The sequence below is a fragment of the Sinocyclocheilus anshuiensis genome, unplaced genomic scaffold, assembly GCF_001515605.1.
Source record: "Sinocyclocheilus anshuiensis isolate Anshui unplaced genomic scaffold, SAMN03320099.WGS_v1.1 scaffold99, whole genome shotgun sequence".
NCBI lineage: Eukaryota > Metazoa > Chordata > Actinopteri > Cypriniformes > Cyprinidae > Sinocyclocheilus > Sinocyclocheilus anshuiensis.
Window position 1 is genome coordinate 768537 of NW_015552547.1, and position 6893 is coordinate 775429.

Consider the following 6893-nt stretch of genomic DNA (forward strand, 5'->3'; position numbering starts at 1 on the left):
AAAGGAGGACTAAGAATCTCCAACGACAACTGGCAGTGCTACATTTGCTACAAGTGCCTGCACTTCAGCGTCCATCCATCTATCGCTGTTCTCCATACTTGCGAAATAAGTTGACACAATGTTTACAGTTTGTTTACACGGTGTTTTAAATCATGGCGGGGGAGGGCGTTTTCATACGTGTTTGGCCAATCAGTGTCTACTTACGTCACGATTAGTACCAGTTGTGCTGGTTAGACCCTGCTCCGGAGTAGGAGCTAATTTGGTTCTCGAAAAAGGCAGTCCGGTACTAAAACCGCACCCAGTTCAGGCGGTGCGAAAACGCCAAAAAGTGGGTAGTTCCACAATTAGTTCTGGTACTATGAAAAGGTTCCCGTGGTGTGAAAGGCCCTTTTCATCCACAGACAAGACGGTGCAGAAAGGGGCACTTTTACTGCTTTATAAAGTAAGCAGCACTGCACAACAGTTCATGTGCTGGTAGTCGCCTAATTAGGACCCGAAGTAGAAAAATATCACGTGTGCTGAATATCAACCCAATCACTTTATTTAGCGTTCATGTAAACACTACGTTCAGATTCGTCAATCAGAATGAATTCATTCTGATGGAAGCAAAAAGTGACCATGTAAACATACTTATTGATTCAGTGTTGTCATCGTCCAGCTCAGTTTTAGTTATCTGTATAATGTTAATAATGTTTTATAAATTGTATAATATTACTTTTAACATACAAGATGTTAGAATGTTCATAGCAAGTGTAAATGTTATAAAACCGATGTGAAAGACTTGAATATGTTATTTAGGGGCAGTTCTAAGAAATTCCATTTTTTAAGGGACGTTTTCATTATACTGATGAGCTTTATTTATCCAGGCCTCTGATTCAAAGCTTGACCCAAGTGAAGTTTGTCCAGCAGATGTCTCTAGTTCCCCTTGTTTTTTTTCCCCTCAGTACATCCCACCAGATCTTCCCCAACACCCTTTTCTAATCACTTGCTCTGCCCTGCCACAGTATAAACACACTAAAAGTCATTCTTTTTTGGCCTTTTTTGTGTGACGCAAGCGAGGGAGAGACAGATTTGTAGAACTGCATTGTTCTCTAAAACATCACTGGAGCTGCTTCACATAATCCTGTCAAATGCTGGATTAGGTGACAGTTTCTCTTCTTCTCTCTCATTGTGTTTTTTTCCTCCCTCACCTGCTGTTTTTTTTTACCTTCCACTCTTCCACAGGAGAAGTTTCAGCCTCTGGCTCTCTTCTAGTTTTGTTTCGCATGTTGCATTGTTACCTGTGAATCTTCCAGTACTTTGGTTTACTTTTGGACCTTTGTTTACTGCTATGGTTGGATGATTTTTTTTCTGCCATCCTGCCAGTGTAACTTTTATGTTTCTTTTTGTCTGCCTCCTGTTGCTTTCATTTACCATTTTTCTCTCGGCTTTAACCCCTTGATGTTCAGCCAAAAGCCTACTTATTTTTCTTGCTCGCTGTTTCCATCTCTCGCTCTCTAAAAATTTTCAGACATTTTCAAAGCAACATCCATCACACACCTACTGAGAGTGATGGGTAGACAGCTTTTTATTTTTATGCTAGGAAGGGTGCTCCTTAGCATTCATTTGGAATATTCTGCCTCATTACATATGAATAAAAAAATGATGATCTACTTTGGATTACCCTTACCTGTCCATCAGGATTTAGGTTTTAATTCATTTCAGAAGACCCGAATAGATTCATGTAAAGCAAATGCCTTGATTTAAATTGGCATTGATGTTTGCTTCCTTTAGCAATCATCATGATTTCTGTTTTCACACCTCCATGACCTGCAAACTTTAACATACCATCTGCATGCCAGCCTCTAAACTCACTACAATCCTGCAAATGTATTTCTCCCAGAGGAACTAATTAAATCGGAACCTGTTAAAAATGTAAAGGGCAAAAGGGATCATTGTTATTGTAGAAAAACAAAAAGCACTCAACTTCGTTGTCCTGGAGTGAAGGTCACTGAGTCCCCACAACAAACACCATCAACAATTTTTTAATTGTGAAGACATGTATTGTTCTTTGTGTGTAGTCATGTTTCCGTTAGGTTTTAGACCAAATTGAAATCTTATAAATGTGCTATTGTTAAATGAAATTGAAAATGTTGTTAAATGAAGGAATTACAAAAAAAAAAAAAATCAGTGTTAAAGGGATAGCTCTTCATTTACAAACGTGACTTTTTTTCCATAGGCCATAGAGTACAATGAAAATCAATGGGGTCCAATATTGTTTGGAACCCAGTGTTCCTCAAAATATCTTCTTAGAGAGAAATGCATACAGGTTTGGATTAACATGAGGGTGAGTAAATGATGACGAAATATTCATTTTGGGTGATCTACATTGCCATTCAAAAGTTTGGGATCAGTAAGGCTTTTAATGTTGTTTTTTTAATGGAGTCTCTTATGCTCATCAACGCTGTTTATCTCATCAAAAATACAGAAAAAAACAGTAATATTGTAAAATATTATTGCAATTTCTAATATTGGTTTCCTATTTTAATATACTTGAAAATATAATGTATTTCTGTGATGCAGCGCTGAATTTTTATCAGCCATTACTCCAGTCTTCAGTGTCACATGATCCTTCAGAAATAATTCTAATATGCTGATTTATTATCAGTGTTGAAACTGCTGTGGTGCTTAATGTTTTTTTGGAACCTTTGATACTTTTTTCTTAGATTCGTTGATGAATAAAAAGTAAAAAATAATTTATTCAAAATAGAAATCTTTTCTGTCAAACTTTTGATTAGTAGTGTATATTGTAACACAAAATGTCTATTTTGAATAAACACTTCTTTTTAACTTATCAAAGAATCCTAAAAAGTATCACAGGTCCCAACTGTTTCCAACATAAATATTAAATCAGCATATTAGAATGATTTCTGAAGCATATGACACTGAAGACTGGAGTAATGGTGCTGAAAATTCATCTTTGCATCACAGGAATAAATTACATTTTAAAGTGTTAAAATAGAAAACTGCTATTTTAAATAACAAATAATATTTCACGATTATTATTTTTTTCTTTATTTTTGATCAAATAGATACAGCCTTGATGAGCACAAGAAACGTCTTTAAAAACATAAAAAATCTTACTGATTCCAAACTTTTGAATGGCAGTGTATCTTTTTAAAGATTTCTGTGCTGCTGTCAGCATTAAACATACTTGTTTACATTGCCTTTATGCGTTCGATTTCAGACAAACGAGAACAATAATTAGGCTTTTTAAAATATCATGTAAACACTTTAGTCTAAGCTAATGCAACTATAGCTTGGATTCATCCATCATACAGTATACACATGTTAATCGGAAAATGATAGTGTATGTGGCCTGTATGCTTGGACAGACAGATTATGTTGCATTATTATAACTGCATCCTCTGTCATTTAAATCATAATGTTGTAGTTATTTAACTTGGAAACGTCACAAATGTCCTTTAGAGGTGAATGAGTTCAAACTCTTGTAGGCCTATGTGTAAATCAGGCTTTGACAGCAGTGCATGCTGGCCACTGATATATGATTCCTAAGCGTGTATGCTAACCAGTTCCCTTTGGCATCTGTCATGGAGAGTGATGTTTCTGATTGAAGGCATTTTTATTTTTTATATTTTTTTCAAGTGGTCAATAATGGTGACCATATGAGGGAGTGAAATGCACCTGGTGCTAATGGCTTTTGCCTTAGGGACTAATGAACACAATGAATTCATTTGCATAAACAAACTGGTAATTAGTAAAGCCGTTGCTGCTTGTGTTAGACTACATGATTTTAACACCCCCAGCAAGACAACAATTCTTTTACTTATTTCCCTAGTGAATGATTGTCTTCAGATTATGGGTCATTAAAGCACTATTAAGTAGCACATCCATATGGCAGCTATGCTTACAGTATTCAGTAATTGTAAAAGCATCCTTTTAATTACAGTGGATTGAAATGAAATGAGTGTGTGGTAAATAATCCTAAAGAAATGCGTGTTGACCAGTTTCTGCCTTCATAAAATATTAAAAGGCAAGACGTTAATTTTCATGAAAAAGATTCCAGATCAAGAAAAAGATGTTAATTTGAAAGAATTTAAAGAGCTGGGTCACATCTTTATAAAAAAAAAAAAAAAAAAGCAACTGCTTGAATTGCAAAACAGAATTGAGGGAGACTATTCATTTATGTCTTTCACTTTGAATGAGCTGGAATTATCTGACTTAGACTGAGAAGAGGTTTAGAGAGATTTCTGTCTTCTTAGGAAAATCATCATCTTCCTCGGTTTCCCTCCCTTCTTTTTATCTGCTTTTATTCGTCACTTCAGAAACCAATTATTTAACACTTACTGCATATTTGTATAATATATATACAGTATATATATACATTCTGAAAGGTGTATTTCTGGTAATATGATTTATGACTCGTGATAAGTGCTCTTTCTTGCTCTATGACATGGTTCATTCAATAAACGCTGTTGGAGTGGGCTTCTGCAAAAATTATCTCCCATGTTTGCTTTAAAGGCTTATATTCTTATAGATTTAAAAGTATGAAATGTATCTAAACACCAGGAAATTTCTTTAAATTGAGTCCTGCATCCTAATCAGTTGTGTGCCATAGGGCTGCACTTTAGAATGTTTCTGCCCTTCGTCTCACCTCCGGCCGTTTAGCAAGACACAAACAGGAAGTTCAGCCAGGTGATGCTTTTCCTCATTAGTAGGGTGAAGATTATTTTTAGTGCACTTTCCTTGGGAGCAATAATGTAAGGAATTAAAAAAAATAAAAAATTTTGGTCACAAAAAGAACCTAATAGACATTATAAGCCACTAACAAATTTACTGTTTTTTTTTTTTTTTTTTTCAGAATTTCCCAGCATTTTGAGCTTAAAGGGATTGTATACTCAAAAATTACCTACCCTCAAGTTGTTCCAAACCTTTATGAGATTCTTCTGTTAAACAAAAGAACATTTTTTGGTTACCAAACAGTTGACAGCAGCCTTTGACTTTCATGGAAGTCAATGGCTGCTGTCAACTGTTTGGTAACCAGCATTCTTCAAAATATCTTCCTTTGTGTTCAACAGAAGTAAGAAACTCATACAGGTTTTCAACAACATGAGGGTGAGTAATTAATGACAAAATTTTGGGGTTAACTATCCCTTTAAATTGTTTGGAAAAGTGATAACGTAATCAGTCCTTTCCATTCAATGTCTACCCACCCTTCTACTTGTCTTTTTACAGACAGGTGATATTACCTCTTTTTGTCATGAATATTCTTCATCTTCACAGGCCTGGTGCAGAAGGTAGACAAGCGATTGCCAGTTGCCAATGAATATCTGCTGCTATCAGGTGGAGCCAGGGAAGGTGTTCTTGACCTTAACCCAGAGGATCTAGGTGACTACGCTAAAAGTGTTGACTTTGATTTGGACTTCACTCTACTAGTGCCCGCTCTTAAACTGCATGACCGAAATCAGCCCGTGACGCTGGACATGCGGCATTCCCCACCATGCCATTCTTGGCTGAGCCTGCTCCTCTGCGACCCTGCGATGCTGACACGTTGGAGTATCTGCTGTCAAGATGAGAAAACTAGAGAGAATAAAGATGTGGAAGATGAGGAGGAAGAAACTGAAGCAGTACGAGGCTCAATCCCATCCCTGCAGCCTCCTCAATCATTAGATGGATGTTACTTCTCTCCGTTGCTGGTTGCCGATTGGTTCTGGAGTGTAGTTGGGACGGCGATAGAAGAGTTGCGGAGAAATCCTCAAAGAGGGATTCCTGTTCCTGATCGTGTTGAGCGGAATGGTCCACTAACAACACTGATTCTTACTGCAGGAACTAGCCGTATCCTTTACGACTTGCTTCCAGTGGTGTCGTTTCGTGGCTGGCCGGCTGTCGCACAGGGCTGGCTCACGACCAACCATTTCTGGGATGGCAAAATAACGGAGGAGGAGGCCATCAGCGGGTTCTACTTGCTTCCTAGCTGTTCTCCAGCTGCCAGCCCCTCAACCAGACCTGACCGCGAATGGAGACTCGCCTTCTCCCGCAGTGAGGTTCAGCTAAAGAAATGCGTGCCCTACCCAATGGCACAAGCCTTCTAAGCAGCTAAAGCTGTACTGTCAAGACTATTAGCTCGCCCTCGCACTGGCCTTAGCCTCTACCACCTACGTACCTTGATGTTTTGGGCTTGTGATCGCTTGCCTACAACCTACCTTAGCTGTCCAGATCATGAGACTCCTGCACAGCTGTTCCTTGGTCTACTTGATGACTTGGCTCACTGCATTCTGGGCAAAAACTGTCCTAATTACTTCCTCCCTCAGTGCAACATGCTCGAGCACCTTACGGACAGTGCCACCCTGTTAGTAGCACGAAAACTTGCACATTTACGTTCCGATCCCGCAGAGCACTTAAGATCAGTACTACTGAGAAAGGAAACTAGTATTTTCTGCTGTGTTCCACAATAAATCCCAAGGGCAGTAGAACTGGAAAACCAACTAGGCCAAGGTACATTATGATGAAATCGAATGTAATTTTTTTTTTTTGTTGGTGTATGTGTGGAGAAGTTTGCGACTATTGATCACATAATCTTCTCTTACTTTAGTCTGTCAGTTACCCTGCTTTCTCCCTTTCTCAGGTACTTTTTTTCTTTTAACTGGTGAGTCTTGAGTTGTTCTACAGTCAAAAACAACAAAAGCAGAAAGCGAGAAAAAGATGAGGAATAACTCGCAAATCTAGGCGTTGTCCTTTATGTATAAGAAGCTGTTGTACAGCCTGTAGAAACAATCTTTTTGAAACAAATGCTGTTCAAAGCTATTTTTTGTTTACTTTTTTTAGATTTTTAAAAGGGGTCATATGATGCGATTTCAATTTTTCCTTTCTCTTTGGAGTGTTACAAGCTCTTG

General features: G+C 37.8%; 1 pseudogene; it reads left to right on the forward strand.

Moving 5' to 3' along the window:
- The window catches only part of LOC107664272 (protein MB21D2-like), a 9888-nt pseudogene extending 3433 nt beyond the window's left edge, over window positions 1-6455 (forward strand).
- Window positions 6456-6893: the final 438 nt, after the last annotated feature.